The sequence below is a fragment of the Mercenaria mercenaria genome, chromosome 5 (assembly GCF_021730395.1).
Source record: "Mercenaria mercenaria strain notata chromosome 5, MADL_Memer_1, whole genome shotgun sequence".
NCBI classification, from domain to species: domain Eukaryota; kingdom Metazoa; phylum Mollusca; class Bivalvia; order Venerida; family Veneridae; genus Mercenaria; species Mercenaria mercenaria.
In genome coordinates, this window is record NC_069365.1 from 28,594,143 (window position 1) to 28,621,444 (window position 27,302).

At 33.3% G+C, this 27,302-nt stretch overlaps 1 long non-coding RNA gene across 1 annotated transcript; it reads right to left on the bottom strand.

Moving 5' to 3' along the window:
* Nucleotides 1-217: 217 nt before the first annotated feature.
* LOC128556949 (uncharacterized) lies at nt 218-27,302 on the bottom strand. Its single transcript, XR_008370932.1, has 2 exons — nt 26,770-27,302; nt 218-322 (listed from the first exon to the last, which is right to left on the bottom strand). It is a non-coding gene; the product is annotated as an uncharacterized LOC128556949 (long non-coding RNA).

The window sequence follows — 27,302 nt, forward strand, 5'->3', positions numbered from 1 at the left end:
TATGTACACTCAGTTATAAGATTACAAAACAATCAATAAAAATAATAGTAGACTCGGTATGATTTAAGTTAATGAAATGTGCTGTACCTCTCGCGTATCCTAGCCCCGTCTTGAGCAAACTTCCATCGTACTATGCAGTATCAAGACTGCGTCCAGATATTAAAAAGTAGGTGATAAAAACAAAATTCTATTTCACAATACAGTCTTACCGCCGTACCCTGGTCTCAGCCTCCTGTCATAACCAAGAAGCAATCTGTCCAGTTCGAGGCTGATATTTTCATGCTTCAGATATGTTGTACAGGATACCTGCATCAGTCGTATACTGTAGACATGAAATATAGAAATAAAATCAATTAATTACCACCACGTTTCCTATGAGGAGGACCTCGTTTCCTTCCTCCTCATGATGCAATGAGCCTTCGCTTTCTTTATCATATATTCATGACATTCGTATGTTCTGAAGCAGCTCAGCTTGGGTACAAAGTGTACAAGTCGGATCCCGTTTAGTTAAACAATGACAAGATTGATTGAAGCCTATTTAAACTACAATGTCAAAATTCGAAGTTTTTAATACGTATGGCTCTGAGAAGTTTCAGTCACAAATAAAATACGTCATATACAGAACAAACCAACTTTTACTTCACCCCATGAAATGTAACAAATGAAAACTTTAGCCAATTCAAATAATTGCAGACTCGGTTTGTTTGGAGTCTGTTCATCACAGGCATAAGGGCCTAAGCGGAATGCTATTATAAAAATGAATAAACGCCACGATCCACGATCCCACGATCCCAAGTATAAAAAGCATTCTTAAAAGAATTCATTATTTTTGTTCGTTAATTTGAAGTAAAATAAGACATTTGCATTTCCCGTCGCTTACAATTAAGTACTGCTTCATTTTGAAATCCGTTGCATAAATCAAGATTACATTAGAAATTTGCACCTCTGTGAAATAAACAGAAAAACTTCATGACTCACTACATTTTGCATTGTACATAAAGAGAAAATATACGTTGTCTGGCTGTCAGTATATCGCCATTCACCTAATAGTTTATTTGTATATATGCAAGTTGTATGATTAATGATGATTTCCTTATCACCACATCAGGTTACTTCGGCAGACTTAGAAAGGAGTATTATTTTCTCAAAGGTGTAATGAATATATGAACATTTTCCAGATAGATACAATTCTGCCTTGTTTAACATTATATTCATTTTACTAAACATGCTTCGCATCGTCTCTTCAGCAACATTTTCCTACTTGTTATGCTGACGAAGTCAAATACACGTCTGTTATTATTCCTGCAGACGTCTGTGATTTCTGTATTAGATCCAATTCCAGAATGCTGCTGCATAAATCTCTTTACTTAACATGAAAATACAACACTTCTACCCAAATATTTTATTACGTTTTAAGAGCTAAGTTTCGTGATGTTGCCGTAATGTTATTCGAGACTTAGTGTTTCGTCTGTTATAAGCCATTCCGACATTCAAATAACGTAGATGTTCAAACAAATCTTAACTTCGAAAAACACCATAAAGATTATAAGTAATAACAGACACCCTGGAAGCACTGCAAACACAGCCACAGCAACACACCGCAAAACATGCCGCCCATAAATACAAAATTAGCCGAAAGATATAGCAGAAGTACTGCTTCAAAACCCCATCGCCAAGAAACGATAAAAACATGAGAGATGGGCAAAAACAGGATAATGTCAGAGTGAGAAGGCGTAAAATGGGGCCGGGGAGTGTAGTTATCTTATTCCACCAACATACAACATATGATACGTAACATATAAAATGTTACGGACAAGAAGAAGGTTGGAAATAGAGACACCACCAGTAACCTTTTTAAAGAGGGGGAGGTTTCGGACATGCCTACCATACACTAACCGTACATTTGTCGCTTGTTAGGCAGGCCATTGGAAATGAATTTATTCATGTCATGATAAAGTATAATCGAGAAGGAGGGGTTTTTTAACTGAAAATTTTGTTCTATATAATAATTACAATTATATTGTATTGTATAAAATATTTCAACTTAATTTTATAAAAATCTGAGTTATTGATTTCTTAATATTTAACTTTGGTGCTTGCTGAAGGTATATCTGAAGACCTTTTGGTTCTAGCTAGTTAAATATCGTAAAATGTATAACGTATTGTGAAAAGTGTTTTTACTTAATGAAAAATTGTCCATGTTTGTCACTATAAAAAATGTTAAAGACAATTTTGTTTAAGCTGCTGAAAATATCAATGCATAAATTAAGATTGTTACAAAGTTTATTTTCAGAAAAAGTTACATTCTATCCAAATCTACAACATATATTCCAGTTTTAAATTTACAATATAAAATGTTCTGAAAAATGACAATTTTAGTCGCAATTATTATCACAAAGCTTTAAACTGTGATCATTAAACTATTTGTAAAAACGTTAACATATTACGACACAGAAACGTGTTAAGATTACAATAGAAATATGTTCTGAAGTAATGGAACATTTAGCAAATCTAATCACAAAGTTACAACATGTATCCAATTACACCAGACCTGATTTCGGATCTAAAGTTAGACAACATGATTTTGTGTCTCACTGTCATGAATAAGTTAACAAAAAAGTAACTGATTATTTAAACATATCTTAAGATTCGGATAAATGGTACATAAGAGTGATGGTGCATATCATGTTTCTATTAAATGTGTTTTGTATTTATTGAGCTTTTTGAGCTGAAAGTCTATATTCGTACGTTAAAACATATGTTTCTATAATGCCGTTTAACATATCAGATTTATATATGTCATCTTGTTTCCAACTTTAAATTGTTTGTATCTTCTGTTTGTTGTTTGTGGTTAAACGTACACCGCACAAATTAGGTATATGACTTCAGTCGTTGTGGGCAAAAGAACCCAAGCGCCCTTCAGGGCATATTTCAGACATTAGCGGGCACCTGGGTAGAACAGGCTGGTTTGCTTTATCACATGAAAGCATTCTTTTCTCAAGTGTTGTTTTGAAACCGCAGAGGTGAGGGAACTATGCTTCTCTCTAAAACTAAAAACATATCAAAAATAGTTCAGTTAAAATGAGCGTTGAAAAGCAACTAAATAAGAAAAAATAAACTGTTTTGAATGGAAGTTATATTCATTTCATACTTTTTCCTGATTCAAAACATAACATTACTTGAATGCATGCGTTTCACAATATTGCCAATTCTTTTATACAATTAAAGTTAATCGTTTCCAGGCTTTAAGTGCCGTGTGGCGGCTGTAAAATGTCTCCCCGTATTTCGATTTAGTGCTGTTATAATTTCTTGTCGTTTGGGAACATGGAGTCCATTCAGCATCTCTGTATAGACTTCAGCTTAAGCCTGCGCTAGGGGGCGTGGTGGGTGTTGTACTTGCAATTACCTCTCTTGAACAGAATCAATCAAATCGAGTCTGCTATTATCTTGCTTGGTTGTATTCTATGCTGCCAAAGGAACTTTTTACAGGTTTTATTACTGTATTTTGGCTCTAACATTTGTGACGTATTAGTCTGTGTCGAATTGTAATCGTGGAGAATTTTTCCATATTCTGAAAGGTTATATTTCTATGAAAGTTTATACGTCAACTATTAAGAATTCCATTGGTAACGTATTTTCGTCAATCAGTATGGCGGCCATCTTGAATTTCACAAAAGCTGCCATATTTCAGTAAGATACCATTATATATTCACTCTATCCTTCAAATAAAACTTTTTTTTCTTACTAAGTCATACAAATTATATTTCTTAGTTGTAAAGGCTTGTATTTCTAATGTTTATATGTTTAAGTATTGAATTTTATACATAATTAATATAATCCTGAAATGCAAATTTAGGTAGAAAGTCTTCTTTCTTTATACATCCAATTTTTAAATGGTAAATTGCAGGCATTCTTTAAAATGCTGCAATGAAATACCTATTACAAAGAAAGGACTTAAAACTGAAAAATGACAAACGTCTGCCCAACAAAGCAAGATTAACGGCTTTCCAACCATAGGTATACCATTTTCAGACCTTTGTACTGAATTCTGCAAAGTCATTGAGGACATGTGTACACTATTCTCTAGATTTGCTTTATTTATATATACACACGAGTATTCCTTTGGTTTTCTTGTTACCATAACGTGTGATAAGGATTCACGACGTAGCAGGTCACTGGCACCAGACCAGAAAGAAAATGCCTCTGTCCTGTTATACCCTACCCCTAGGTATTCTATAAGAACCATGGTTATGAACGGGAAAGTTCACTAATCCAATTTAATCGTACATTTCTCATCTAAAACGCGCTGTTCGGTGAATGGGTACCTAGTATATTGAACAAGCGATAATTTATCTTCCATCGTGCACCAGTCACATTATCTCAACATTCCATATTGCAGAGATGATCCACATATTTTATGCTTTCGTCAGCGCTACAGAAAAAACTTGCGTGAACTCCCCTAATGAACATCCGGTCTAGAGGTCACGGCAGTGTGCACATGTCTGGCGAAATGTAAACAAACAAAAACAGAATGCAAAATATTCACAGTTTTACGATAAAACAACTCAAAATGATGAATGAAATTCATTATTATTATTATTATTATTATTATACCAGATTTGTTGAGCGCCCTTTTCATATGTAATATACGTTCAAAGGCGCTTTACAATTAAACATGTGACACATCGCAGATATGTAGGAAAATAACAAAACATGACATATGCAATCACAAAACTGAAACTGAACAATTTGATTAAACGCCTTTTTATAAAAGATATTTTCAATGGCGTTGTACATAATAATAAAAAACAATAGTTATTACAACAATATCATAAATGAGCAATGATAATATTTAAAGCCTTATTGTAACAAACAGCCATGACCACACCCCCCACCCCCGAGGTCGTTTTACCCCTATTACCAATACCAGTGCTTTAAACATCTGGTACGCCCAGACGGGCTGCATATAGTGGTTCAACCTCCCGGTAAATGGTGCCATCATGTACTGTTTTAGATAGAAATACCACACATTTCAAGTGAAACTCAAGTCTTGCGAAAAACACACACATAGAACGTCATAACCCTTAAAATGTGACATGATGAAATAAAAGGTGGATTGTCAATTTAGTTAATTACATGATGAATTGTACAGTTAAGAGACCTTCGTCAGCGACGAATCAGTTGCTGTAGTTCTGTATTACAAAAATAATGAGTAGAAACAGTCACAGTTGGTATCTATGTGTTGTAGACAATTTTGAAAAGGTGTGTTTTGAGAGCTCTTTTGAATGAATTAAGTGATGAATCTTTTCTGAGATTGTCAGGGAGAGAGTTCCATAGTTTTGCGGCGGCAACCCTGAAACTTCTATCCCCGTAGGTAACCAGTCGACTTTTTTGTGGCACAAGGGTTGTTGCTGCATTTGCTGACCTCAGATTTCTAGTTGGCACGTACACCTCCAATAAGTCTCTCATATACACCGGCGAATGTCCATGCAAGGCCTTGAATGTTTGAATGAGAAGTTTGTATTTGATTCTATCTTGTATTAGAAGCCAATGAAGATCTTTAAGAATTGGTGTTATATGTTCAAAACGGGTTGTTTTCGTAATAAGACGTGCAGCTGTGTTTTGGACATTTTGCAGTTTGCTAGTTGTTGATTTTGTCACGCCGTACAAAAGAGCATTGCAGTAATCTAATCGTGAGGTCACAAGCGAGTTTATCAGGGTTTTTGTGGCTTCAGTTGTCAAATATGGTCGAATATGACCAACGTGTCGTATTTGGCCGTAGCATGTTCGAGTCACAGAATTAACATGATGGTCCATGTGCATGTTCGAATCAAGCGTAGCACCAAGGTTTCGAACAGTTTTTGATGGTCTTATGCTCGATTCGCCAACTTTCAGTTCTAGATTTTCAACATGTTTGGAGTGTTTTTGACTCGAAAAAAGAATTACTTCATTTTTATCTGCATTCAATTTTAACATGTTTGAATTCATCCATGAGATGATTTCTTTTAGGCATTGTTCAACTCGTGTGATTGTGGCTGCCTTTGATACTTGGTCAACTGGTTTAAACGATAGATAGAGTTGGGAGTCATCTGCATAAAAGTGGTGGTTTAGACCGTGGTTTCTACAAATGGACCCGACAGGCTTTGTGTACATCGTGTAGAATTTTGGGCCTAGAACAGATCCTTGAGGAACACTGAATTTCATAAGGACTGGTTCAGAGAGTTTGCCATCGATGCATACTGTTTGGTAGCGGTCTGTTAGATATGATGCCACCCATTAAAGGGGTTTATCGGCAAATCCAAAATTAAATTCGAGTCTGTGAAGAAGGGTGTTATGGTCAATGGTGTCGAATGCAGCCGACAGGTCCAACATCACAAGTACTGTGACGTCACCTTTGTCAAGGGATTCGAGAATGTCGTTCTGAACTTTTAACAATGCGGTTTCAGTTGAATGAAATTTTCTGTATGCTGACTGGTTTATTTCATGTAATTGATTGTTCGTCAAATGTTCCTCAATTCTTCTGTTTACCACTTTTTCAAGGATTTTTTTGAGAGGAATGGCAGATTGGAAACAGGCCTGTAATTCTTGAGTGTGTTTTGGTCAAGACTTGGCTTTTTTAACAATGGTCTTATTCGTGATGTTTTAAATGATTCTGGCACGATTGCACTTTCTAGAGAGATGTTAACAATTTTCGTCAATATTGGGAGAAGTTCGTTTATACAAGATTTCAAGAGCCATGTAGGAAGAGGGTCTAATTCACATGACTTATTAGCTGACTTTTGAACAAGCTTTTTCACCTCCTCCTCTGTTGCTGGACTGAAACCAGTCAAACGCGCGGTATCACATTGTGATATGCGTCCGTCTTTTGGAGTAAATGATTCATTCTGATCCTTCGTCTTGGATATGATTTTGAATTTGAAATCATACATTGGTAACATCTGTTCTGTTTATTTAATTCATTTTGCACATTTATGGTGCATATACACATTTTATCGTACACGAGTTGTAAAATGACGTCTGACACATTTTCACATCAGCCAATCAGATTGATTTTGTAATCTAGACCGGAACCTCACCAGGGAAGTTCAAGCAAGTTTTTTGTGTAACGTTGAAAAAACTATAAACTACGTATTGTTTTTCTAAGATAAGAAGTGTTGAAGAAATGTGGCCGGTACACAATGGTAGATAAATTACCACTTGTTTAATATCCATAGTACACATTTACCAAACTGCATGTTTCAGGTATGAAGTGCGCGATTGAAATGGGTTAGTATATTTTCCCGTTCATGACCATGGTTCTTATAGAATACCTAGGGGTAGGGTATAACGTGTACAGAGGCATTTTCTTTCTGGTCTGGTGCCAGTGTAGCAGGTATTACATGTATTTACGTCAATATAATAGCAATAGCTATTAGGGCTTATTCGTGTTATTGGAAAGTTTGGTATTTCAGTCAACTTGAAAATATATCAATCAAAATAATTAAAACGCTTCCCGTTGGACATATTTCTATATAATAAAATATTGTACAAATGGTTTTAGAATTAATTCTATGTGTTTGCCTGAAAGTGTATGTGTCAAGAAAAATGTGTAAACATCTTGAAAAGGAAGTACTTCAAATTTCCATTAAAATTTATTTTGATGAATTACAATATTAAATAGCATTAGTTATTGGACATGCTTCCATTCACTTTAGATATACATCAAAGAAACTGCCTTTTAAGCTTTTAAAATGATATTCAACTCCCTCACATCAACATCTTTCATAGCATTGACACGTATTCAGCAAACGCTCTCAAATGATACCGGCTATGAATCAGTGTGGTAATGGTGTAAGGCATTGATCGAATTTTTGAAAATGTGTTCTCTTAGATAATCAAACTCACACATTGAAATTCCATTTCTGAAATGGGCAGTTTATATAATTCCTCCAGCTTAACCATAAAATGCATAAGATGAGCATTTGGAAGCACAGATTGCAAACAAACGAAACAATTAGCAGACTTATATACCTTTTTTTAAAGAAATATTTTAATTGTTTTTCTAATGTTAAATGATAAATTTCGTATAGAATGGGATTAATTATTTTAAAACGATAATATTCCTTAGAGATAATTGCACAAAAATGACAAACCCTATTATATATGCAATGACATAATGACAATATGGCAATTACAGGTCCGCAATGATTTATTGTTTTAGTATATTGAATAAACACACAATGAACAATACATTTTACACAGTTAAACATTGAACAAAACATACTGTTACTTCTCTTTTTATTTTACATTGATGAACTACATCTGTTGGCAGTTCTTCTCTCAATTTAATAAAAAGCCTGGTGCTTTTTGATATGAGTAATTGAATATTACGCTAGAGGTTTCTCCATTTGATAAATGCCAGGGTCCTAGAATTGAGTTTTGCCATAGGGTCGTTCAAATAATTGTATTATAAAGATGGCGTAATTTTGTTTTGAATCCTGTTTCCACAACTTCATGAAAAATAGATATTCCGAAACAATTAAATGTCATCCTATAATCGTAAAGCTGTCGTGACACGTTGCATTTTTGTGATTCTCTAAAAGCCTTATGTTTTTGTTTGATTTTAAATGACTGACAGAAATGATTTTTTTCTGTTCAATGTAAACAGACAACCTTTTAAAAAGGGTGAAAAATGAATTGATAATAAAAAGTTGAGATTCATTCTGTTATTATGTCCAGTTTCGTAAATTATATAGAGTAATTTGTATGATCTTTGTATCGGTTTGTATTCATATATTCTGAACAAAACAGCTAGCATTCATTTGGTATTTTAGTATTTTATCTAACAAATATCTTAAAAGTACTTTTTTGGAAATTTAGCATATACTCAGAACAATATTTATTAATAAAAGTATAAAATTCCAGAAACATCAAACTGTGGCATTATATGAGCCGCGCCATGAGAAAACCAACATAGTGGCTTTGCGACCAGCATGGATCCAGACCAGCCTGCGCATCCGCGCAGTCTGGTCAGGATCCATGCTGTTCGCTTTCAAAGCCTATTGCTATTAAGAAACTGTTAGCGAACAGCATGGATCCTGACCAGACTGCGCGGATGCGCAGGCTTGTCTGGATCCATGCTGGTCGCAAAGCCACTATGTTGGTTTTCCCATGGCGCGGCTCATATGAATTTACTCATAATACGACTTCAATTCATTTTTGAAAAGTCACAAAATACACAAACATTGAAAGTCATTGGGGGATGAAAACGGTAAGGTCATTTTCATGTCCTATTCAAAATAGCATTTAATATTTATACAAACATAACCATTTTCTAGCAAAAAACAAAAGGTACACATCTAATTCTTATAAATGATATTCACCGACTCTCTGAAAACACAACTTTTGTGTGCTTTTTGTGACTTTTTTGGTAGTAAAATGAACATAAATATATCTTTGCGTGATTCAGTTTTGTAAGTTTTTTTTTATATGCTGTTAATAACATACTGATCTAAATCTATGCTGCATTTGCAAAAAAATATATTGCAAAGTTAGCTGTTTTGTTCAGAATATATAATCAATCTTATTAGCGGACAATACAGAGTTTCTCTTGACGTACATAGATTTTCAGATAACAAGCTTTAACGGGAATATGGAAAAAAATAACGCTTATAAAATTTTAAAATCATTCTAAAGAACATGTGAATGCTATCTTTACAGTGTGAGTAAGATTTTCTGCTAATATCTGATAATTATAGAGGTAAGGAAAAGCAAATATATTGGTTATATGGCATTAGCCCGTTTTAAAGTTAACACGATTATTTAAATGAGAAATCGAAGCTTAAAGTAGTTCTGCACATTTGAAAACGGGAAGTGATGGCGCGGCTTCATTATCCCGCGAAACATAGAATAAAGCAAGGATTTATCAAACCCCTCAAAGTAAAAAGACAAAAACACAAATTCCCTCTTTTCTACAAAATGAAAAATCATTTAACTCTAAAGTATCTTTCTTGCTTGGTACCTGAGACTGTTGCACAATCATCCGTATACAATCTTAGAAATGCCAGTGATACTAGCAACCTGCATCGTCACACTCAACTCTTTTCGGACTCCTTTCTGCCATTTAATGTAACTACCATTAGATCACAGGAATTCTCTCACATTAAGCATCTACAAAAGACGCCTTTATTCTTATGTACTGAAAGTCCCATGTCACTATTACGCAGGTAAACGTAAATACTAGATTCTTCATGGCAGACTTAGGACACACTTTAGTTCTGTTAATGAACATCTAATTTCAAAAAGCATAGTAAACAGTCCATTGTGTGTATGTGGTGAGGTAGAACATAGATATCATTTCTTTTTCAGCTGAAGAGGACGCACAGATCTCCTAAATAATATAAGCACACTAAATAGTTCAATATTTATACATGTACAGAACTATATACAGAAAACAAAGAGATTTGATACGTAGTTTGAACACTTAATGAACATTAATACCTGTTATAATAGCTTCGTATCCCAGGTTCTATGTTATTCTAGCTCTATCATATAGCTTTAACAAAAAACGTTTCAACTCCATATATCTAAAGTGACTTTCCTGACCTATTAACGGGGCCTCCGTGGCCGAGACTTCGAATCACTTGCCCCTCATCAGTGTGGGTTTAAGCCTCACTCGGCGCGTTGAATTCTTCATGTGAGGATGCTATCCAGCTGGCTTACGGAAGGTCGATGGTTCTACCCAGGTGCCCGCTCGTGACGAAATAATGCACGGAGGGACAACTGGGGTCAAAGCATCAAAGCTGGAAAGTCGACATACGACTTATAATTGTGTCAGTGCGACGTTAAACCCAACAAAATAAATAAATGACCTATTAACCTCATTTCTTCTATTTCGTTTCCTTCTTTCCTATCCCAGATACATAACAAAATTGTTACAGTTTAGCGGATTTTAGTTTATATAAACAGTTCAAATTTACATCCAAAAATGTAATATTTTTCCAACCTACATTATACTTCAGTTTGACATTAATACTAGTATATGGATAAACGAAGTAACTTCAAGCAGAGCATGTATGATGAATTATTTATTTTGTTATTGCATTATGTATAGGGAGAGAGTTTCTAAAAAAGCTTATGCTTATATAGCTTCCTACTGTTGACACGTGAAAAAAACCCAACCCAAATTGGTCATAAATTTACCTTGAAATTTGAGAATCTCTTTAATCATAATCAGATATCTGTAAAAAACGGCCCTATAAATGAAATGAAAAATAGTACGTTAATTTACGACTTTGAGAAGTTTCATTAATATCTACATTGTAGATGCGTTTCTTTTCGAAATTGTCATTTCCTCCATACACTTCCGTCGTGCAAACTTTATAGAAGTTCTTTTTTTATCAAATATAATCTAGTTCAAAAACAAGCACACGACATTGTCTTCTTTATTTACTGAATTTCTAAGATTCCACAAAGTGATTTTATAAAATTCCATATTGTGAAAAAGATTTTTATTTGAACATGCAGAACTTCATTAAATCTGAAAAAGAAATCCTCGAAACTAAAAACGTATTTTCTTCACCAAAATAAGGCAGAAATATTTAAACAGATGCGTTCAAAAATGTTTATAGAAGTTATAATTTTCCATGTTAACCATAAATACTCATTCCTCAGTACTAAAATGTTACAGACATTTTCATTTATTGACGTTCTGTTAATGTATCAATTGAATTATAATCATTAAATTGAAAATAAAAAAAATGTTGTCCCTTTTACTTTCTACAGAAGTATTCGGTTTTGAACAAAATTCCATTGGACTGTATGAATGTATTATTTTAACATTTTGGCACAGAATAGGCTAAACAGCAAGAATTTGTGGACACGTTGTCAGTATATTGACGTGACCTTAATGCTGTTAATATAGGACCTCAATGAATTTGATTTGATCCCTGAAACGTTATATATCGCTTAGCTGTCAATCATTTAAATTGGTGGTAACTCTGCTTTCAGCGATACTGGCATTTAATTAATGGAATGTTTTTCTAGATTATCTGAAAACGAGAGGTTTCCGTTTTCGATACTTTTCTACGTAAGTGTAATTTATGTCATGCAATCGTAATATTGACATTTCTATTTCAGAAAATAATGTAATTTGTACAAACCATATATAGATTTCCAAACAAAAAGGGTTTATGATACCTATATTTTATTTTTTGACAATTTATAGACTTTTATTATAGTTTCTGGTCCCTTAGGAGCATGGAGTACATGTAATTGCTCTTTAATAGAATTCTACTTAATCCGGTGGTATAGGCGTGAAGTATCTTTCACGTTTCATTACTTTCCATGAATATAGCCAGTCAAAGCGAGTATGCTATCCCTTGTTTTGATTTCGTTTATACTTCAAAAGGTTTAGTGACAATTGATCTATTGCAGATAAGGTACTAAACCAGCACAGACACGGAGGTAGCACCTTGCGAAAGACAAATGCCGGGTCTCTCCAATTGTTGCGTTTAAACAAGATTAAACAAAACCCCCACTTATTGTCACTGCCATATATTACTTGCGCACATTTTCAAATTACGTTCATTGTAGAAAATTTATGAGGAAAATATTATTTGTGATAAAAGATTATGGAAATGAAAGTAAACAAGAATATCTTTAAAAAAGATACACGGCCGCATTAATCAATGCACACTTTAAGATACGAAACGTGAATGCTTCCTGCATTTTAATTATTTGATATACGATCGGATATTTATAAAGCTACAATCACACTGCCCCGGATGGGCTTGCGGATTAGTTCCGGATAGCATCCACAACGCATCCGTAGAACTCCTAACTCATTCGTAAGTCATCCGGTGTATCCGTTCAGAAATCGGGGGCATCCGGGGGAAGGGAAGGGTTCAAAGTTTAGAACATGCTCAAAATTTTGCCACGGATAATATATCGGTAAGAAATCCCTAATAAATCCGTAACAGTTTTGAAAAAATCCTAACAGATCTTAATAGATCGTAACAGTCCGGAAGACAATCTTTGTGGTCAGAAAATTACAAGATTTTACGGTTTTATTCCAGTTCTAATAAGATCAATTAAGGTTCTGTTACGATTGCAATAGAGCGTTATGACGGTTTCTCGTGGATTGGCACGGTTATTTACGATTACATTATGGTTTTTCAGTATTGGTTTAGGTTAACTTCCAGATTTTACGATTTCTTGCGATTTGCTAAGGACTGTAAAGAATTAGTTAGGCTGGCACTGGAACCAGCTGTCAGACTGTCGCTGATACTGCGCTACCTGACTTCTTGCGAATGCTACAAGTCAGTGATGTATGGATTCAGGGTGGCAGGCAACACTGTGTCGATCATTATCCGAGAGGTCTATTTTTGTGCGGTGAAAAATTAAAAAAATCCTAAAAAAAATCAGTTAGCACATTTTTTTTTATATTTTCTAATATAGAAAATCTGGAAGGATAAATTATTCAATAATTTTACATTGCTAAAATTTTAAATACTGAAAATTCTTTATATTTTCATGACAAATGTCAAAACTTATTTTTGCCCAACTTTGACACATTTATGCGCTTTAATCTTTGATAGTCCAGAATGTGCTAAAAGGCTTCTAACTGTATTGTGATAAGGTCATTGTGACTGATTTGATAATTTAAATGTTAAGATTTTAATACTTGAATCTTTTATCTAATTGTTATATTCTACGGATAACCGTGTGAAAATTGTTATTTGTTGACTATGTGGTTTTCAACTGAAGAAAAATAAAGAAGATAATCTGGAGCTGTGTTATATTATTTGGATACTAAGTAATGCCATAGTGCCTTAGTACCTATAACATACATAAAATTTTTTCGGCATTGCACTATCAAGCCATCATCGAAGACTTCATGGCAGAGGTGGCACAGACTCCCATAACACAAAAACAATGTTTGGCAGTTGCTGAGACGTTTGAAACCAGGTGGCAGTTAACATATACCCTCGGCGCTTTAGATGAGAAGCACTAAGCCATTGAATGTCCTCCAGGTGGTGGATCGGTCTTCTACAATTACAAAAAATTTCATTCTATTGTGATGATGGTCCTTGCGGATGCCGAATACAAATTCCTGTGGTTGGATGTCAGGGGAACCTGGCGGAGCATTAGACAGACAGATATGGAATGCTTGTGGACTCAAGCAGTGTGTTGAAGAGGGATAGATGGACATCCCCCCTGCAGCACACCTTCCCCAAGATGACAGGCCCGTGCAGTACTGGTTCATTGATGATAATGCGTTTGGGATGAAGACCTGGCTCCTCAAACCATTCGCCAAGCGGGGACTCACCGGGGAGGAGATTTTCAACTACCGCCTCTCCCAAGAGAGAAGGGTTTTAGAGAATCCTTTTGACATTCTGGTCCAGAGATTTAGATGTTTGCGCACCACTCTCCCACAACACCCTGACACAGTGGCCAAGATTGTCAAGGCGTACGTAATGAGTTTATTTCAGTATTCGCTTTCCAAAATAATAATTGCGGGGTTGGGGCGGTTACTGGAAACATTTTCTTGTGAAACTGAAATGGGGTCAGAATGCTTTTAATATTTTTGATATTTATATCCCCCACAAACGAAGTTTGGGTGGTACATAGGAGTGAGCTTGTCGGTCCGTCCGTCCGTTGGTGTTTATTGTTTCCGGACAATAACTCATAAAAGACTTGACAGATTTAAATAAATCTTGGTACCAAGGTGTAACATCATAAAATACAGGTCAAGTTTAACTTTGCCAACAAATCACCATTGTTTTTAACTTAAAATTTGCCAAACTCATGGTTTCCGGACAATAACTCATGAAAGGCTTGGCACATTTAAATAATATTTGGTACACAGATGTACTGTTTGAAGAACTCTGGCTGAATGATGATGGATACTGGAGCTCCAGCGTTCCAAGTGTGTAATGTCCGAAAATGTTCAGCTGCGTCAGTAACAGATTGCAGCAGAACGTAACACAGTCGTAAAAGGTCGGAAGAAATCGCAGCGACCCGTAAGAATCCGCAGCGCATTTAAATTTACATCCGGCAGACAGTGGGAAAATCGCAGTTAATCCTCAGCTAATCTGTAGCTACCAGTATTGCAATTGTTACGACTTGCAGTGGACCGCAAAAAATCCCTAAGACCCGCGTACTCAATTAGCCTCCTCTGTCTTCTCAACTCAGTCATCCGTATCAGATCCTAAATGCATCCTCAACAGACCATAACAAATTCGCAAAACCCATTTTTTTCTTACACATTCGCGGATCAATCCGGGGATGGGAATCCGGAACTCATCCGCAGACCTATCCGGGGCAGTGTGATTCAGGCTTAAAGCAAAACAAAATATAGTTTTTAAAGTACAGTTGTTGGACGAGTTGACTGTAAATCGTTTACGGGAGATCACTCCGTATCAGAGTGGCAGAGTCGAACTCTGCCGCAGGGGATTCAGTTTTATGATGTTGTACAAGCTATTTCCACAGGAGCCTTACAATGGATTATATATTGTCTAACAATACAGCTCAGAGCACCTGCACACCCCTTATGAAAATATTATCTATCCGATTAGGACACCTGTGGAATATTTCAGCCACCAGTCAATATCTACAGTTTTAATCAGCTGTTAAATGACCTTCACCCCAGATATAAATAGGAAGTAAATATGAAATCAATGCCAGCCTGCGACCGGAAAAACAAATTTTCTTCGGTAGGAGGGAATCGGAGGACTGGTTGACCAGGGGTTAGGATACTACGAAGTAATATCAAGACACACAAAGTACTAGTGACTAAAAGAATAAATTGCAAATAAATCTTCCCGCTGGTGTTTGTGCTGATGCTAAATGATATTTCAATACCATTTCATGACTTATAGTATACATTTTGTGATACATGCGACACAAACATTTAGGGCCCTCTATGAAATCAATGGTCACAGCACTTCTTACTGGATAAAAAACCCAAATCATTAATTTACAACTTCATTTGTTGGATAACATTCCTTTAAAGTTTCACGACTCTAGGACAAATACCTTTGAGATTTGTTTGGATTCTTTCTGCATAATCTTTACAAAGTCAAGCACCATAACTCTGATTCTACTGAACTATATATGAATAAAACACAATGTGCGTAGCTTCTTATGCTGAATAACTTTACTATATTGTTTGATTACTCAATATATTTACAGATAAACGCAATATAAATTTAACCGGAGGGACAGCTGTACAAACAGAAGCAGATCTAAGTGCTCATTCCTTCTTTGAGTGAGGGGATACAATATAGAAAAAATCAGATAACAATGTGTTAGCTGATACTCATTGCGTTACTCACATGGCTATACACAAATACTTCAAGTGCAGGCAGGCTTTTAGTCGGGGCTATACTTCCCAAGATCCAATGTTGTAGATAACAAATATTTGACCAAAGGTCTTTAGTTTACATTTTCTCTAGTAGTTAAGACATGTTAGCAAGTACAAATGTAGTACATTATCCCATATATCAGCCATACATCAGCATTTATGGAGAATTTCAGAAGGAAGAAAGTATTACATGGCGCCTATTCGTTTCTTACCATTCTTATAAATAAAACTCCTTTCTGCCAACTAGTTTAGTTTATGATGCATAAATTAAATTTACAAGAAATGTACATGTGTGAATTATTAAAACTTGTAGAAATGAATAGTTAGTTGTCTTCTGTGTAGCTAAAGTACAAATACAAAGTTTTTAGTGTTATATTTTTATGTACAAGGTTAAACTGCTAATGGTAGAAATTTACATTTTCTATGCATTTAAATCGTCCTTTATTGTAACCTGTCTTTGGAGAAGGACAGGATGACATATAAGTTTGAATGGTTGAAAGTTTTTATTTATTCAAGGTTATTACATTTCTAAGCTAACAAGCACATACTGGTATTTTAAACTGTCAGATTCTTTATATGACATATGTCCTTGGATTATATGAATAACAATGTTTCAAGGAAAAGCATACTGTCACATTTTGCGTGATTGTCTGCCTGATTTACATGAAATTTTTGGTAAAACATATCTTAAAACTTCCAATCCATTAATTGAATATTATATGATTCAAATACGACCTCAGTGGGAACAAGGAAGCTAAGAAACAAAGTGATTTTTATTTCATTTAATTTGGGCACTTTAATGTGCCGATGTACTGCTTCTCAATTTCATCAATTTATTTTTCCAACAATTTTCATTTTTATATTGAAATAGCTTCAAATACTTTTAAATGTGTTTGCATATGTTGCATTGATATTTTTAAAAAGTTCATAAATAGTTAATAATAATATCATTGTTTTATTTACGCACTGAGCGTGACCGAGTAGGTACTCGTAGAAGTTATATATATGGTATTAATTCCAATGGTCTCAGCATTTTATTTGGAATTACCTCAAGTTTGACACAAAACTTATACTTGGTTAAGGTGTTTCATGATAAGTGTAGTGTCAAAGCTTATTATACATAACCTTTATATACATTTTGAGAGTACTAACCGATTTGAAACGTTTTACTTTGGTAGGTCATCTATGTTACACTTGCAACGTTTTATGTATTTCCAATGTTGAAAACTCAGTTTTCACCGATGCTGGTATTTTAACAAAGGCCCAGTTGTTCAAAACTTTCGTTAAATATTTAACAATGATATTTTTATTAAATAGCTTAAGGCTCGTTAATTATTTTGTTTATTTTTTCTGTTTAACTGTTCGGCTATTTAGAATTTTTAACAATAAATTTTTTTTTAAATTAGTGAAGCTACGTTAAATTTTTCGTTAAATATTTTCGTTAAAAAATATGTTGTTGGTGAAATGTTAGTAAAACAATTCTGTTGAACTATGCAATTTTGCAATAAATTTAACGCAAATTTTAATTCACCTAAGGGAGGTACTTTAAAATGTTTGTTAAGACTTAACGAAGAAATTCAAGATGGCAACCATGTCAAGATATTTCCCAGTTATTTTCAAAACTTGTGTATTTCACAACATTTCTTTGAAACACAGAACTGAAACTTGTTTGTATGGTTTTATCAACATTTCTGATGATTTCATGTCATTTCATTTTAGCTTTGAAGGACTGACAACACCAAACTCTTCAGGGTCAAGCATGCTATGTACAGTATAGTATGTAAAATAAAACTGATGTAAGATAGGTATTTATAAAACAATAAACAAATATTTCATCGTAATACTTCCTGAACTTCTCGCTATATTAAGGTTAATATGCCAAATAAATTATTGGAAAAACCAGTAATGCATCTGATTAGTTCAGAAACAGATGTTGATCTCCACTTCCTTTGTACTTATTTGCAATAGTAAGCACGAACTCTAAAACAAATAACAACAAATTTTGAAGTTTCTTACTACAATGAAAATATGACAAGGAAAAACGATTGGCAAATACACAATGCCTATTAAACATTTATTCATAAAAATCTCTATAAAGTTCAAGTGCACACCTTTCTTTATTTACTGAAATATATTCGATTTTTTTTTGCTTACATCATACTCAAAATAAAAAAGTGAATGAGGTCCTGACAAAAGGAACTCAAAAACTCATTCTTTTGCAATGGCCCAGCATCTTAAATGTTCTTTATTCTGTATAAAGCTAACCTAGGTGTGCACTATGTTTAATCTTTATTTCTCTTGCATAAACTGTTAATACTAATGAAAAACATACATTTGAAAATGAAACATGCTTGAGTCGTATGCTGTATTTATAAAGGGAGGTAATAAAAATTGTGACTTATTGCACTTAAATGCCAACTTTTAGAAGTATTAAATTCTTTGTAGTCCAAATAAGCCTTGTATAATAAATATTTTAAACATTTAGCTATAGTTTTTATTTAAATTTATCTTAAAAACTCTTTGAATTGCCAAAATAAATACAATATATGAACAAAATTGTACGAATATTAAGCGGTCTATACTCTACGCGGCATTTATAAGCTTCATTGTGTCTGAAAGGGCGGATGGACCGTAATTAAACTTAAACAACTGAACTTCATAAATATTAAGCATCTTTAAATTACTTGCAAATTAATTGTTTGGCTAATACTCTACAGAAATTGCGTAGAGGTAAATTTTCTTCACCATTTGGCTTCAAAATTCTCTTTAACGGCGTGCCTGTTAGCCTGGCTCCCTGGCTGCATGGTTATTTTTTATATAAATTCTGCAAGCAAAATAAGAAAATCTTAAACCTCTAAAATAGCACATTTTATCTGATGGCTGAACCATACCTATGTTCGAAGCCAGGGGCAATAAAAAATGACAATGTAGAAACAACCTGCTGGAGTTACTTCCCTCTTAATGAATAAACTTAAATATATGTAAATAAGAACAAACATAGGGACGGGAGCCAGTCTACATGCCTGGTGACATGCCGTCGGTCCGTACTCCATACTCTACACAGCTAAATGCTATACTGTGTCTGAAAGGGAGAATGGACCCTTATTAAGCATAAATACTGACTGACTGTTTTTCTGTATATCATGCTGAGATATGAAACAACATGCATTTTAAAGTTCTTGTGTGACCAAAAAGGATGGATGGCCTTAGGTTTGTTTTATCATCTGATACGAATTAAATATTGGGCGCCATGCAAGTGTTTTTCCCACATCTTCGGTACGACACAACAAGGTGTCAAATTCAAACACACATAACCATTGAGCTATTGAGGCAATATATCTCCTGTAACTGTTTATTTATTATTCTTTATTTTGATGTCCATCTGGAAGTAGTAAGTGGTTGTTTAAAACAGGTGACTGCTTCAGACAAGTTGAAATAAGAACATAAAGTCAGTTTTGGAAGTTAGCTGATTGGCTGCTAAAGACAAGTGGCTGCTGAATAGATGGCCATTTTGACCGGTTCAATTGTAGTCACTTTCAAAATAAATTTTGAGTATCTGTACAAACATACTGGCAAGTGTTATCAAGGGGGTTAGAGGTAGATAAACCACTAGACCGATAGTAAAGAATTTGTCACAAATTTCAGATTTCTGTGATTTTCTTTTGTTTTCTGTAATAGTGAGAAAATTAATGCCAGGCTTTTTTTTACATATATTGCCTCAAAGAACTGATGGTAATATTGGGCCTAGGATAATATAGACTGGCTATATTCACAACTTTAAAGATATATCATAGTCTAGGAGCTAGTATATGTAAGATGTTGCAGGAAGTTTAGAGAGAACCATATGCATTACCTTAAGATATTAAAAAATGGTTACTGTATTAATTCAGAATATTTATTAAATCAAATGCTGCCTTTTTTGGGATTTTATTTCTCAGAAATATTGCATAAGCATAACCTTGATTACTATAGTTATTATTACATTTTAAGCACAAACTTCCCACAATTGCAAATCAAGGAATGTGCTTTTCCCCAAGTCTTGATTTGAAATTAAAAATGCTGTAATATGTCTGCTCAAAGAGATATAGATAAAATAGTACTTCTTAATGACTGTCATGTGAATTAGATTATCACACATAATATAATTCTGACAAATGGTTACTTTGTTAGATACTAATGATTTAGATTTACCCAGAAATCTGTGTTATAGGCTGAACTTGGAAATATTTAGGCTGTTAATATACATACTTTCTAACAATATAATTTTGATATACAAAATTTAAAAAGTTTACAAACTTTGTTCAGTCAAAAGCCTTTTACATATAAATCATTGTTAATGTTTTAAATCATAAAAAGAGAAGCTATGAAATCAAGATCATGACATGCAAAATAAGGGGAACAGAATTTAGTTGAAATATTTTCTCTTAAAAGGAGAAAGCAGATATAGGATTTGAAGTGCTGTATTTCTACAGCTAGAAATTAATTAGTTACTGGAAATAGTTTAAAAATGTTTCTCTTTTTTATCTTACATAAACTTTAGACACATAGAAAGCTTTAACTTTGTAAAATTACAGCTGTTTCCTAGACATGTCACAGGCTACCACTGGCAAAGTATCTACCTTCTTGGAGTTTGAAGTTTTCCACAAACGTTACTACTGATATCAATTACATTTACTGCATGCAAATGATCTGGTGAAAGGAAAATTAATTCGGACTTTTTACAGAAGGATAGTTCCATTGAAACAGATACTCTGTTTTGTTCAAAAACATGTAGGAAAAACATGTCAGTCTGCTTCCTTATGATTTATCTACTGAATAGACATTGGTTTAGTCGGATATATGTCTCCAAGTAGTGTGACAGGATTTGAGAGCATGATAAATATAATGAAAAAAGGCATAGATTTCCAGTTTCACAGTCTGTTGTCCATTGAAAAAAGTAATAAGAAAGCAGAAAATAAAAATCATTTCAGTATTGTTTTTCATACAATTAGACCAGGAATCTTTTATCTATATTTTACAGGGTTTTTTTTTATCTTTTCATTTGTACTTTTGAGAATTATCAGATGAATGATATAGTACAAATATGCCAAATCCTTATTTACTTTGTCAAACAAAGTTTGATGGTAAAAATCCATGGTCACGTATTAAATCAACACCATTTAGCAGAAGAAGCTCACATTTCATGATCTTATATACTTCCTATAGTGGCCTATCTCTGCCACTAGATAGCTAGGTAGCTATCACGATAAAATTGAAAACTTTCCAAAACATTTGTGCATTCTCCTGAAAACATTTCAGCAAAACATAATATTATCTAGATATTTAATTTGTTTCCTGAAAACATTTTAGCACAAAATTTCGCGTTAGTGCTTGAAACTGCAACGAGTTATTGATGTTGTAAGAATTTGTGATATACTCTTGTAATTAATAATTGAGCAATAAAATATGTTTAAAATAAATGTAATTGAGTTTACTATCAATTTACATGGTTTTGCTTATACATCCAAATGATCCTCTTATCTGATTTCATTAACACTCCAACACGAGTTTAAATTGCAACCACACTGCACAAATAAATCTTTTTCAATCTTAATTTGTTCAGTTGAAAAATAATATCTTTCGGTAGAAATGTCATGTTAGCGGTTAATACGTTATCCCATCCTTCAGCATTTTATAAAATATATGACTCTCATTTGGAAGCACAGAACGCCACCAGGCAAAACACTGAAACATTTAAACCCACTCACGCCATTTGCAACACGTTTACCTTATGAGGAATAAATTTCACAATGTAACATTTAGGTTCCTGGTACATGAAAAGTACTTTACAAACTGTTAAATGTTTATATCAACTATTAAGCGAAATGTTTCATTTTTTTTTAATATAAAATAGCTAGAACATCGTAAGTTCGTAAGCAGTATATTTCGTAAGATAATGCATTTTCTGCATTGTGCTTGAAATGAGGACACAGACATTTTCGTCATGTGCCATGCAGTTGGAGAATAAAGCATATCTTTTGAATAAAGCATATCTTTTGCTTAGTTTGAAGATAGCAGACACAAAAATACCAAATAGAAAATAAATAAAATCGATTTGATTCGATTTGAATTGGAAAAGGGTTCTGAAAAACTGATATGAAAACTATGTTAGCCTTAACTTTGACAAAAACAAATAAAGACTGAGAGTAATGATGGACTTTTTGCAAAATATTAAACTGATATTGCAATTTTAAAACTTAAATTAGGGAATAGCTGAATAATATATAATTCATACAGTCATGTGATTTAGTTTTGATATTCTTTTGCTTTCAATTGAAAGCTCGTGTTTGCTCCGAAGTTTTGCGGTGACGTACTGAATTCCAAAATGATCTTGAACTTTTAAGAGAGACTAGAACTTAAAATACGATAACCCTGTAAATTATGCCAGACGGAAAAAAAAAGTTTTTATCATATTGTGATCGTTTGCAAAACTACCAAAAATTAGTTTTATCTTTTGAAAAAATGATAATAATGTACCAACCTTTATTATAATTTGATATTCTATACTTTCTTCACCATACATTGTTTATTTCGACACTTTGCGAATAAATTTAAAATGTGTGATTGAAAAACTCTTAGTATAACACTATTTACACGCGCTAATAAACATATATTTGTTAGTTTTAAACATGTTTATTTCATAATGTACATTTAATTTATGCATGACAACTGACAAATATGCTCACAGTAGGAAAAGGATTGGAACGGTAGAATTAACTTACAGATAAATTACAAACAATGACGGCAGGCATTGAATATACGATCTTAAATACATTACATTGAAATAAGCTATTTTATTAAATTGTGAAACTGAAGAAAATGGTGAACAAAACAATTTTGAAATGTTGTGATAATAAGTATGTAAAATTTATTTAGTAATAATCTGAAATTTACTTAGCATAGCTTCATTTTTGAGCAACAGTAACTATGTCTGGTGTAAAAAGTCATTAGTTGTTTTATAAAATTGCGTACTGAATATGAAATTATTATCACAAATGCTAACTAGCAGGAGATAATAACAAACATTGAAGAATTATGTATTTGTTTGACATTATTACATTACATGACCGTGATTACGCACAGGTAGGTATCAAATTTGTTTAAAAATTATTATTACACAAGGCGATGTTTCTTTTGAATGTGTACATGAAAGTAAAAGTGTGTTACAGTTATCTTAAACGGCGGCAACTAAATGATTAAAAGCTGGCCAAGATTGGTCAAAACATTTGAGTACAAAAAGTTTTCGTCCATGCTTGTTTAGAAAGTTGAAACACATCGATGCTCCTTCAGAAAGCTCTGCTTGTGTAATAATAACATATAATACTGTACAGAAAGTTACTGAAAATCTCAACTAGATGGATGAGTATACAATTCCAATTCATTTTTCAACATTGTTCATTGGCCGTGACAGTCAAATTTGTTTCTATCATATTTATAATGAAATAAAGATCGGGCTTCAATTTTTGTTTCAAGTTCCTCCTTAAATTCATAGCGAAGACGATATGCATTACAAGTTTCTAGACATTAAATTGCAAAAACTACTACAAATAAATAAATCAATAAGAATGGCATATGACTTAATACAATTAATACAATAAGGTTTTTTTTTCTTGACCGAGATTATGTTAGATTTCAGAACTGAGGATTTTTACCTCAAAATATCTTAACACCCGTTTATTCCTTTCAATTAGGTGATCGTGGCGGCTTGATTTTCATTTTCGGCCAGATATAACGATATTTAGTAAGGGCAAACGTTCAATAGGATAAGTCACAAGTCAAAGAACGCGTCCATACATGAAACACTTCAACCTTTTGTTAAAAATATTCAAGAAAATCTGTTAAGGAGGTAGGTTACCTTGTTACAAGGGTAAATTCAAATTAGTTGAACCGCAGCATCTTTTTGTATTTCGTGTAAGTTGAAGTTTTAACTGCTAAAATCTCAGTTTCGTTTGTCTCTGTCCCTTCAAGTTCAATTTTTATCCAGGTTTGAAAAACATGACCCTCCAAGGGTATTTCATATTGAAAGAAGAAGGAAAATACGGATATTTAACACTTTTCAGTGTATTTTAGTTTCATTGATATCCGTAGAAGTCAGCATAATCTATAATTGTACTAGTATGCACGTTAGCTTTCTAATATAAGCTTAAAATGTATATGTCGCGGGGCTCGTGTTTCCATGGTAACGCATTTTCTCTCATTTTTAAACAACTATGTATAAAAATAGGGGTTTTCGACGGCTTCAGTGCCATTCTGTTAATGACCAACATGGAATATTTGGGTAATATTATTAGCAAAATACCAAGCACTATACATGGTACTCTTATTTTTCTTAAAGTTTAAAGTAACCATGCCAACAGAGATGTTTATAATGGCTTATATCTTGCTTTTTGTCGTAATTTCTTATAAAATAATATTGAATAAGATTATCTTTCTAGTTGATGTAGCTTTAAAACATATTATTTCTAACGTCAGTTATATTTTCGTGTAATCTGCATTTATTCAAACAAATTTCTAAGCTTAGAATACTTATAGCAGTACCCCTCGCCTGGCATTTTTCATGGAAAAGTCGTTCAGCATGCTACTGTTATTCTCATGGATATTGTTGAAATGAAAATAAAAAGCCGAAGCTGTGTTTCTTAAATAGACTAGTGTCAACGCTTTTGAATTTTACATTTAGATACATAGGTCACGGGCTTCATGGTAACATCAGTTCAATTCAAGAAACCACAATTTTCTACTGAAATTTGAACAATTTTAGATCTTGGTTTTAGTATATAAGTAACAAATTATAAACGGAACCTGAAAAATAGGTATTACAAATCAAACTGCTAGATTTTTTATTTGAAAATGGCCGTAACAAGTAACCTCTCACCCAACTATATTTCAAATAACATTGGTTACCATCATCCATTTTCTTACATTTCGCATTACATTTCAATATAACTACATAAAAGAAGCTAAATATTGATTATTATTCAGAGCAAAAGACTCATAAAAAATATTTCAGCAAATAATGGTTATTTGAAAATAGTTTGAATAAAGAAAATGCACAGAATTACGTACTTTCAATATAAAAGCTATAATTTTGCGCGGTAACTGACACGTACCGTCATGACGTAAATGTCGTCATTTTAAGGCAACATTGTTTTTAAGCGTTTCTGCGGCAGTTTATTCATTATTTCTGCATTATTAAACCATAAAGCGTCAGATCGAAGGCAGGTCTATGATTTGTTTTCAGAAGAATAGATCTACAAACACATTTAGTTTGTCGTAAACGTCGTCGTAAATCGTCACGTTAGCTTCCGGTTGGACATGCGCACATACAAATATAAAGGTAACCTACCTCCTTAATACAGTCAAGTCTGCTTATGTCGAAACTTGTCTCTCTGAATACTTTGACATTTGATGAACAGGTAAATATTTTTCATCATTCTCTTATACATCCCAAGGCAATTTAAAACAGATGAATCGTAGTATATTCCTAAAACAAGGATATTAGGAATTCTATAAATGCACACTCTAGCCTTAAGCCTTACTTTCTCTCATTGTAATATGTACAATATTAAGTCTTTATTTGATATACAGCTGTAAGCTAGACAATTAAGTGTGACGAACAGACGGACCTACGGACGGAAATATGTCCGGACTGCATTTATATATAGCAACTGGTTATGAAACATTATATACAGTTCCCATTAAACAAGATGTATTTTCATCAACTTGCTGAGCTTGTGCTTAAAATCTCTGTAAAGCGTGTAATAGTCAACATCTAAACCTGATTTTATTTTGTGCTAATTCACGAAATACCGTGTTTTATCATTGAGTAAAATACTGCTGGTAAAATATTTTTAGAATTTTTATAAGGTATATAATTTATCAGTTAACTATTCCCTTAAACATTAATCATCTAAGTTACATTGATAATAGTTTTGTGCATTGTAGTGTTTTTAAACTTATGAAAGCTGATCATCAGGTAAAACAAAACAAAATGAGTATAACAATATTAAAATGTATTGCGCGTTGTGTTACTTATTAGCAAAAGAATTTACTATAGATTTTAACTTATAAGGGGTAACCAATAAACTTGTTTGCAAAATAATTGCTAATAGCAAAAACTATATGATCTGTCGCATGGGCCGTCTAGCATTTCTTCTACATATAAACGTATATTTTTATATTGAAAACCAGAGAGGATAAATAGATAGGCTTAGGTTACTGTGAAAAAGAAATAAAATACTGTATCAGTTATATTTGGTTAAAATATTGTATGTTAACTTTTACTGTCAAAATAAATTAATGCGGAAACTTTTAGATTTGTATTCTTGCGTTATTCTACAATAATAATAATAATTTTTAAACTGAAAATAGCCAATTAACGAACTTACTTGAATAATAAATAAATCCAGAGGTTTGATGGCATTTTTCTACCAGTGGAAAAGCTTTTCAATACTGTCTAATAGCTTGATTCCAGTCCAATAGACGGAGAAAAAACATTCCTTTCCTCGTTGAGAAAGCCAATACGCTTCCTGCACCAATACTTGTATCCACATAATGTCTCCAAGTCTGTTGTTGTTAATCCTTTGTGTGAACATAAGAATTTGAAAATTGAGATAAAAGATCAAGTTAATTTAACATCTCATGACTTTAGTACTACACTTACGGGAGGAAAGGGAGTCATTTATGCAGTCATTTATGCAGAAGTTGACTCAACTGTGATTTATTTATTCACATATTATATATTTTAAGGTCTAATTTGTTTGTATCAATATTAGATTTATTATAATATAGAAACACATGATTGTGCAAGTTAAATTATTTTTGGTTAGACTTTTTACAACGCATTTGGACATCGCGTATATATTTTTTGCGCAATTAAATGCAGTCGAATAAAGTACAAATTACAAACTATATAGAAGTA